At 45.5% G+C, this 10,000-nt stretch overlaps 1 protein-coding gene across 1 annotated transcript in view; it reads right to left on the reverse strand.

Annotated features, from left to right (window-relative positions):
• hsd11b2 (hydroxysteroid (11-beta) dehydrogenase 2) overlaps positions 1-10,000 on the reverse strand; it is a 21,622-nt gene that overhangs the window by 7,648 nt on the left and 3,974 nt on the right. The gene's annotated exons all lie outside the window — the stretch shown is intronic.

Below are 10,000 nucleotides of genomic sequence, written 5' to 3' on the forward strand. Positions count from 1 at the left end.
AGAAAGGACAGGAGGAAGGGAGGAAGGAAAGAAGGAAGGAAGGAAAGAAAGGAGTAAGGAGGGTTGGAGGAAAAGAGGAAGGAGAGAAGGAGAGAAGGAAGTGTGGAAGGAAAGGAGGAAGGAAGGAAGGAAAGAAAGAAGGAACAGTCAAAAGAGACGGGGTCAGTTTGACCCGGGAGGACGACAGGAGGGTTAAACTTTGCTCTCTGTGAGTCTTATAATATATATATAGTCTTTGGGTGAAATGACAGAGACGTGAATATAAATGTGTGACTGGCAGTAAAACCTCAGAGTGAGCTGAACTGAACACATGTTGTAATTGTTCAACCTTTGAAAGAAGCAGATTGTGTTTAGTTAAGCTTTAATCTCCGAGCATCTCCGGCAGTGTGAATAGCTGTAATTAGATGTTTGTGGTGAACCGCGTTTCCCTCGACAAGCTGAAAACACGTCTGAGCAGGTCGGCCCGCTGTCAGGATGTCATGTTCCTGCTCAGGAAATGTTCAAACCGCACAAACTACAACTTACAATAAAGTCTGAATCAATCTCAGACAAAGACAGGAGATTATGAAGTTTGGAGCTTCTGCAGAGAAGAGCTGCCGATGTCAGCAGATCATAAATATTCTTTCATTATGTAACAAATGATGATTTAAGAAGCTTAAACCTGAAATGTTCTGCAGATCAAACGCTGACATTTAAATTCCCGTCACTCTGAAAACTGCAGACAACAAGTAAAGTTTGATGCTTTGATTCGTTTTGACTCCAGAGATTAAAAGATTAGACAATAAAGATCAATAAAGAAGTTTCCTGTCTGCAGTGTGACAGCAGCTGTGATCTGTGTGAGGATGAGGAAGCTGTAGCCTTCCTCACATCAACACGTCAACACAGAGGAAGGGAGGAAGGAGAGAAGGAAGGAAGGAAGGAAGGGAGGAAGCACGGAAGGGAGGAAGGAGAGAAGGAAGGAAGGAAGGAGAGAAGGAAGGAAGGAAGGAAGGAAGGAAGGAAGGAAAGAGAGAAGGAAGGAAGGAATGAAGGAAAGGAGGAAGGGAGGAAAGAAGGAAGGAAGGAAGGAAGGAAGGAAGGAAGGAAGGAAGGAGAGAAGGGAGGAAGGTAGAAAGGAAGGAAGGAAGGAAGGAAGGAAGGAAGGAGTAAGGAGGGAGGGAGGAAAAGAGGAAGGGAGGAAGGAGATAAGGAAGGAAGGAAGGAAGGTAGAAAGGAAGGAAGGAAGGAAGGAAGGAGTAAGGAGGGAGGGAGGAAAAGAGGAAGGGAGGAAGGAGAGAAGGAAGGAAGGAAAGGAGTAAGGAGGGAGGAAGGAGAGAAGCGAACACAAACTAACACAAATGTCATATTTCATCATGTTTTCCATCGTTGGAGTTCTAGGGGACACATCCTGAGAGAAGCTCACAGCTCACAGCTCAGCTCACAGCTCACAGCTCACAGCTCACAGCTCACAGCTCAGCTCACAGCTCACAGCTCAGCCTCACACATATGTTTTCCCAGAAGGGAAACTCCTCCCCTGCAGCACCCCCAGTTTCCCAGAAGTCCCGGCTCCTACAACCTGATCTGCAGCGGGACTCGCTGTTCTGTCTGTTCCTTTGTGCAGCGAGCGTCTGAGAGCTCTGCTGGCTGAGCGGAGCCGTTGGCACGCTGTCACCGCCTGTCCTTGGAGGGCTTCCAGAGTCACGTCCCGAAGAAAGATGGAGCGAACGCTGGCTCCAGAAATAAATACCAACACACACACACACACACACACACACACACACACACACACACACACACACACACACACACACACACATACAGAGACACACATATGCACACATGCACACTATTATCACATGTCAAACTACTTAAAACTACAAGCACATATCTGCAGAGTTTGTCTGTGTGTGTGTGTGTGTGTGTGTGTGTGTGTGTGTGTGTGTGTGTGTCTCTCCATGTGTGTGCATGTGTGTGTGTGTGTGTGTGTGTATAAATGCATGTGTGTGTGTGTGTGTGTGTGTGTGTGTATGTCTCTCCGTGTGTGTGTGTGTGTATGTCTCCATGTGTGTGTGTGTGTGTGTGTGTGTGTGAGTGTGTGTGTGTATGTCTCTCCGTGTGTGTGTGTGTGTGTGTGTGTTTCAGCGTGTGTGTGTCTGTGTGTGTGTATGCATGTGTGTGTGTGTGTCTGTGTGTGTGTCTCTTTGTGTGTGTGTGTGTCTGTGTGTGTCTCTCCATGTGTGTGTGTGTGTGTGTCTCTCCATGTGTGTGTGTGTGTGTGTGTGTGTGTGTGTGTGTGTGTGTGTATAACTCCAGGTTACTCTCTGATGTAACTCTCTCCTCTCGCAGCAGTTTTTCTATATTGAAAATACAAAGTTAAGTTTCTCCAAACTAAATGTTCCAGTTTGACTTTTTAATCGTCGGTCTGAACATTAAACATTCAGCCTGTTGAGGTCGAACACATGTTCAACATCACACACGTCTGCTTCCACTTCCACCACGAGCTACGAGCCACGAGCTACGAGCTACGAGCTACGAGCTATGAGCCACGAGCTACGAGCTACGAGCTACGAGCTACGAGCCTGCAGGAATGTCAGCGCCCATAATCTATAGTTCTATAACACGTCTTATCTGTCAGGGAGAAGGGTTTTCCTGCAGGTTTGACTGTGTTTGATCCTACAGAGAATCATCAGAGACTCTGCAGCTTCCTCTCAGCTTCCTCTCAGCTTCCTCTCAGCTTCCTCTCAGCTTCCTCTCAGCTTCCTCTGCAGCTTCCTCTCAGCTTCCTCTCAGCTTCCTCTCAGCTTCCTCTCAGCTTTATAGAGAGTTTCTGCTCATTGTTTAACTGCAACTTTACTGTTCTGGTTCCCTCTCAACTGCTCTCATAGTGTCCTTTTAACCCTCCTGTTGTCCTTGAGTCAAGGAAGGAAAGGAGGAAGGAAGGAAGGAAGGAATGAGGAAGGAAAGGAGTAAGGAGGGACGAAGGAAGGAAGGAAGGAAGGAAGGAAGGAAGGAAGGAAGGAAGGAAGGAAGGAAAGAAGGAAAGGTAAGGAGGAAGGGAGGGAGAGAGGAAAAGAGGAAGGAAGTAAGGAGAGAAGGAAGGGAGCAAAGAAAGAGGGAAGGAAGGAAGGGAAGAAGGAAGAAGGAAGGAAGGAAAGAAGGAGGAAGGAAGGAAGAAGGGAATGAAGGAGGAAGGAAGGAAGGAAGGAAGGAAGGAAGGAAGGAAGGAAGGAAGGAAGGAAGGAAGGAAGGAAGGAAGGAAGGAAAGAAAGGAAAGGAGTAAGGAGGGAGGGAGGAAGGGAAAGAGGAAGGAAGGAAGGAGAGAAGGAAGGAAGAAAGGAAGGGAGGAAAGAAGGAACAGCCAAAAGAGACAGGGTCAATTTGACCCGGGTGGACGACAGGAGGGTAATAAAACTTCTGTTCTCTATCTGCTCAGCACCAAACACACAGCTACCTGCAGACTAGCTGCTGAACATAGTGGAGCATCTGGCAAACGTTACAGAATCCCCATATGCAAATTCAACAGATTTAAATATTCATTTGTCCTCCATTAGAATAACAAATAAGACTCTGTAAACAGTGTGAGGTAATCCCCTTGCTGTTACATGTATGGAAGAGTGTGGGAATGTGCAATATGTGTATATTGAGGCAACAGGTAGCATGACATCAGTTATTATTGTGCTAATGTGCAACTTTATTTTTATTTTTACTTTCTTTGTTCTTTTTAACTATGGCGGCAGCTGGCTCAGCACTCAGAGTCCAAGACACATTTCCCTTCAGGGACAATAAAGTATCTATTGATTGATTGATTTAGAGTAAAAACAGAGCTAACAGAGAGAATAATGGACTTATATTGACTCCTAATGACTGATGAGGTTGATCAGTAACTGCTGGATGATGATAAGTTCAACAGACATGTGTGGAAACTAAACTTCAGTTAATGAAAAACACTCCAACATAATATTAGTAGTCTTATAATGTCGAAGCTATCAGAGTCCACTGTGTGATTTGTGCTCAGGTCACTCACTCTCCCACAGTCCTCCTCGTGTCCAGTCCTGACCCGGCACAGCCAGCCGTCATGTTTGCACTGAGGACGGCTCAGGTTTCAGATGGACCCCACCCGGCTGTCGGGCCCCTATAAGGTCAGACGAGGGTTTCTGTGTGAAACTTGAGCTCGCGGCAACATCCCGAGTGTAAACGGATCGTGAAAGCAGAATATTCATCTCCATAAAGCCGACAGTTTGGGGCTGCGGCCATGTTATCGCAGCAGGAGAAGGATTTGGCTCCGAGGGGCTTCGACGATGAGTGGCGTTACGTAACGGGGTCAGGACTCTAAGGGGCCGCTCAGATGAAGAAATAAACATAAGGAGTGCAATACGTGCAGAGACAGACAAGTGCTGAGTGATGGCTGAGGTCAAGACACACATCTGTCGCTGGGTGGAGGCGTCAACATCTGCACACAGCTGCTCCACCTCCACATGTGGACATGAAGAGATTCACAGGTTCACGGATCGGAGTCAGTGAGACGGGAAGAAGTCTGAATGTTTGTATGAAGCAGGTTTTATATTCTTCTGTTTGTTGGATGATGTGACGAAGCGAGTCTCTGATTGGTCCTCGTGTTGTTTAAAGAACGATGAGCTCAGATTGAGGTCACGTCACGTAAAGGTGAGCGACAGTGACGACGGTCAGCTGCTCAAACAGAGTCGAGAAAAACTTTGCTCTTTTTTGTTATGAAACCTGATCTGATCACATGACCCACCTGCCTAACCCTAACCATGACCCTAACCCCTAACCCTAACCCTGTCACATGACCCACCTGCCTCCGTCACATGACCCACCTGCCTCCGTCACATGACCCTAACCCTAACCCCGTCACATGACCCACCTGCCTCCGTCACATGACCCTAACCCTAACCCCGTCACATGACCCACCTGCCTCCGTCACATGACCCTAACCCTAACCCTGTCACATGACCCACCTGCCTCCGTCACATGACCCTAACCCTAACCCTGTCACATGACCCACCTGCCTCCGTCACATGATCCACCTAGAAGCACGGATCACTTCTTTTAATCTGATAAAAACAACAACTGCTGGACACTGATAAACCTTTAGCGTCTGTGACTGCTGACTCTGCATAATAAACAGCTGATACTGATTACATCACCAACAGGTGCGCCTGGTTACTATGGAAACCAAGAAAAGATTAAATGAAATGTCAGACATGACAAAACTAAAACTACTCTCAGTAAATCAAAGTGTGAAGCCTGATGTCAGCGATCACAGAGGAAGATCCACAGATCTACGAGCCCTTGAAGAACTTTATGGGAAGCTTCACAGAACATCCACGGATCCCTCGAGAGTTTCTAGAGATTTTTGGGAAAGTTGCAGGGTTCCTTGTAGAACCTCTAACAGTCCCTGAGACGGTTCCACAGGTCTTTGAGATGTTTTCAGGATCCTTGATTAAGTTTCAATGGGTTCTTGAAAAGTTACAAGAGTCCCTGAAGAGGTTTTAGGGGAAGTAGACATTGATGAGGTTCTATGTGTTCTGGAGCAGTGAAAGGTTCTAGGGATCCTCAAAGAGGTTCTCTAGATTCTAGGATCATTAATCATTATTGATGATGTTATAGGTTTTAAGGGTTCTAAAAGGTTCTGAAAAGGTTTGAAGATGTTTCCGGGTACTTGGGAAGGTTATTGGGGTCTGTACCAGTACCAAAGACCCAACAATAGATTTGAAGGATTCTTTGTTTTATACAGAGAAGGTTTGAGATTGTTCTAGTGATCTTTGAAAGTTCTAGTGATCTTTGAGGTTCTAGTGATCTTTGAGGTTCTAGTGATCTTTGAAGGTTCCAGGGGTCTTAATAAGGTGCTGTGAGTACTTTCTTCAACCAGGAAGTCTTTTATTGGGTTCAAAGAGTTCTTGAGTCCAATCAAGTCCAACAGATTAATGATCAGGGTTTTAGTAAAGGTTCAGATGTTGGAGTGACAGTCATACATCCTCTGTGTTCTCCTGCTGTGTTTGTTTGTCTTGTTGCATCAAAGTGGAACCATGTTCTCGTTCAGTGTGAGAACCTCGTTGCTTCATCTGCTGGAAACCAAGTCATCCAAGTGTGAGCGGAGGTCATGTGACGGGCGGGTCGGATCTGATTGAAGGCTGACAGCGATCAGGGTTCGTTGTGTTTATCAGTGAACGAGATCCAGCCGCATAAAGATGAACTCTGATGAACTTTCTGCTGATGTGAAGAGTGACAGACGAGAGGAAGGAGAGAAATAAGAAGAGGCCTGAGAGAATGAACGAGGGAAGAAAAAGGAAAATAAATAAGTAAGGCTTGAAAAAACAGGTAGAGAGGAAAAAAGGGAAGAGTTGACGTAAGGAAAAGTAATTTAAAGAGAAACAGAGAAAAAAGAGAAAGAGAAGAAGATGTAAAGAGGACGGAAGTATAAAAGTAATGTATGGAAATGAAAAAGAGAGAAAAGAACAAAAAGGAGACAAAGAGGAAAAAAAGGCAGGAAAGAAAGAAACGAGAGAATAAAAGGAGGAAAGTAAACTGAGAGTGGAAGTGCAGGAAGTGTTCTGCTCTTGTTTCTGTTGGACCGGTGCTCCTGCAGCTGTGGAACCTTTGGACCAGAGTCCTGGCGGCCGGCCAGAGATCCTCTCCTCTGAGGGACGACGGACTTAATGAAGAGAAAACCAGCCGAGTCCGTCTGCTCTCATCATGTTTGTCCCTCCTGTGTTCCCGTACCTCCACCTGTCCTACATCAGTCCGTTAGTCCCGCCTCTGCTCCTCCAGCCAATCAGCTGCTGGTTCTCCGGCTGAGTCACCGGTTCCCTCCTTACTTCTGTCTGGACTCAGGTCCAGTTTTCACTTCACTTTTTGTTGAATCATCATTTCTTTTTACCTGAGCTGCACTTTTACTTCAGTTTCAATAATCAGCTGCCAGCTGCCTCCACCCTGAAGATCAGAGTACAGTTAGAGGTACTAGTACTTCACTGCAGTACAGTTAGAGGTACTAGTACTTCACTGTAGTACAGTTTGAGGTACTTGTACTTCACTGTAGTACAACTTCAGGTACTTTTACTCTACTGCAGTAAAGTTTGAGGTACTAGTACTTTACTGTAGTAAAGTTTGAGGTACTAGTACTTTACTGTAGTACAGTTTGAGGTACTTTTACTTTACTGTAGTACAGTTAGAGGTACTTGTACTTTACTGTAGTACAGTTTGAAGTACTTTTACTTTACTGTAGTACAGTTAGAGGTACTAGTACTTCACTGCAGTACAGTTTGAGGTACTTGTAAGGTAAGTATAAAGTAGCATCAAATGGAAATAAAGTAAATGTACTGAGTTATTTTACATCGCTGGTATTTATGAAGGAAGAAGAGATTCACTCTGTGTGATATCGGAGCTTACAGCTGTGAAGGTTCTGATGGATCGGTCCGGTTAATGAAGTCGTGTTGATGTCAGCAGAAAGCTGTGAGGTTTCCTCGGCGAGGCGGCAGGACGCCAGCCTGTGGCGCTGCCCGGTCAGCGAGCCCTGTGACTTCAACCCTCATCCTTCAAAGAATGTGCCCCTTTGTACAACACTTCAATTAGCTTTCTAAGAGGTTTACTGAGGCCTTTTTTCCATCTTCTGCTCTCATTTCAACAGTGACCCAGCAGTGACCTTTAGCGGCTTTCAGGAGAGCCAATTAAGACGGAGCTGTTGATTGAGAGCTCGGCACCGGACCGCTTTAAATCTCCTCAAATCGCCTGCAAGGTTTTTCTGCAGTGAAGCCAACGCTCGCTGGGCCACGAGGTGGGACGGCCTCCAGACTGTAATCAGACCTCCATAAGAACTGTTTTTGTTTCCTGCTGACTGAAACATGAATTCATGGCAGCAGGAACAAACTGTTGCGTAACTCTTCTGTCTCTGTTTGTGGTTTGTGTTTGCATACATTTCCATATGGCTTAAATCTACAGTCTCTGGAAGGCTTCAGGTTCAGTGACCTCCTTTAAACAACGTCTTACATGTTTCTTTTTATTGTCTTTTAATCTTTTATCGACTCTTTATTGTTTCTTGTCGTCTTCTGTCGGCTTTTCTTATTGCTTCCTGTCACGTGTCTTTTATGTTGCACAGACTTTGCTCTGTTTGTAAAGCTGCTTCATAAATAAAGTTGTTATTTATCTGCTTGTGATGGAAAGGCGTCGGACTCAGTCGTGTGCAGGCGACGATGGTTTTAAACTGTGTTGCCATGACGATAGACGACCTCCCGAAGCTCACAGGCGGAGGCACAGACGGCTTAGTCTGCAGAAAGCTGCGATCTGATTGGACGCTCAGCAAGGTGACGTTCACGGTCAGAAATCAGCGAGTCAACAATCCTCTCTGGGTTCAGTTCTAACAACGAGCCGACTTTATTCTTCTTAGCACATCAGTGAGAGAACACGAGGGGAGCGCTTCATTTTGTGGGTTTGTAATTTGATATGAAACCTCTCTGGAAACACCTGCGCTCATGTGGGAATGTCTTTAAATTAAAATAAAGAGGACAGACCTGCTCTATGTGATCAGATAAAGAGGCCAGTGTTTCCCTGTTGAGCTGTGGTGGAAGTATAGCAACACAAAGACTTTGCTACTAAAAACACTGAAGATGAAGATTTGACTGAAGCTACAGATCAACTTTTAAATCCATGTTTCCACAGAAGGAGGACTGTGGGTTTAGTCCTCCATCACTTCCTTCCTTCTTTCATCCCTCCTTCCCTTCCTTTTTCCTTCCTTCCGTCCTACCTCCCTTCCTTCCTTCCATCCTTCCTTTCTTCTTCCTTCCGTCCTACCTCCCTTCCTTCCTTCCATCCTTCCTTTCTTCTTCCTCCTTTCCTTCCTTTTTCCTACTTTCCTTCCTTCCTTTCCTTCCTTCCTTCATTCCTTCCTCCCTCCCTCCCTCCCTTCCTTCCTTCCTTCCTTCCTTCCTTCCTTCCTTCCTTCCTTCCTTCCTTCCTTCCTTCCTTCCTCCCTTCCTTCCTCCCTCCCTCGCTTCCTTCCTCCCTCCCTCCCTTCCTTCATTCCTTCCTTCCTTCCTTCCTTCTTTCCTTCCTTCCTTCCTTCCTTCCTCCCTTCCTCCCTTCCTTCCTTAACTCGAGGACAACAGTAGGGTTAAGACAGACCTTTAAGCCTTTTCTTGATATTTCAGTCTGAACCAACTCTTCCATCCACCGATCATAAACAGCCTTTAACAGACTGGATGTTTGTTTTGTTAGTTTTATCAGATCACATGATGAGGAATCACATGTTTAACAGTATACGAGTGAATGAAACCACACAGAGATTACAGGAGGCTGTGGAGACATGAGCACAGTTAAATATAGTGAGATTTAAACACACTCGGTGACAGCTCGGCTTTATTGTCTGAACGGTTGAGTGATATTTGTGTAACCTACATTTCTGTCCTCCTGATCAAACAAACACTCCTTCCTGTGTGGGAGGCGAGTGGTGGAGACGCGGACCACACCTTTGTTCAAAGTCTAAGTCTGAAAAATGTTTGCACACGAGTTGTTTGAGACATGCAAACTGCTGCTGGACAAACAACACAGAGCCAGAGGGTTAGTGCTACTGATTGGGTTTGAATCATATAGAGATAGGAATATAGATTTACAGACAGGAAGTGACGGACAGAAGTTTCTCCTGAAGGTTCAATTCAAGTCTGATGTTGCTTCTTTATGTTCCAGCTTCAGTTTGAACATTAGTTACTATGATTTATTTATAGATATTAAAGTAAAAACATGTATTTTCAACATTCACTAAACAATACAGTCCTTCAGAATCTCCTTCCTTCCTCCTTCCTTCCTCCCTCCTTTCCTTCCTTCTTCCTCCCTTCCTTCCCTCCTTTCCTTCCTTTTTCCTTCCTTCCTTCCTTCCTTCCTTCCTTCCCTCTTTCCTTCCTCCCTCCTTTCCTTCCTCCTTCCTTCACCCCAAATGAAATGAAAATAATAATAAAATAACGTTGAAACACAAGCAGCACTTCCTGTCCGGCCACCAGGGGGCAGCACTTCC

The sequence above is a fragment of the Scomber scombrus genome, chromosome 1, assembly GCF_963691925.1.
Source record: "Scomber scombrus chromosome 1, fScoSco1.1, whole genome shotgun sequence".
NCBI lineage: Eukaryota > Metazoa > Chordata > Actinopteri > Scombriformes > Scombridae > Scomber > Scomber scombrus.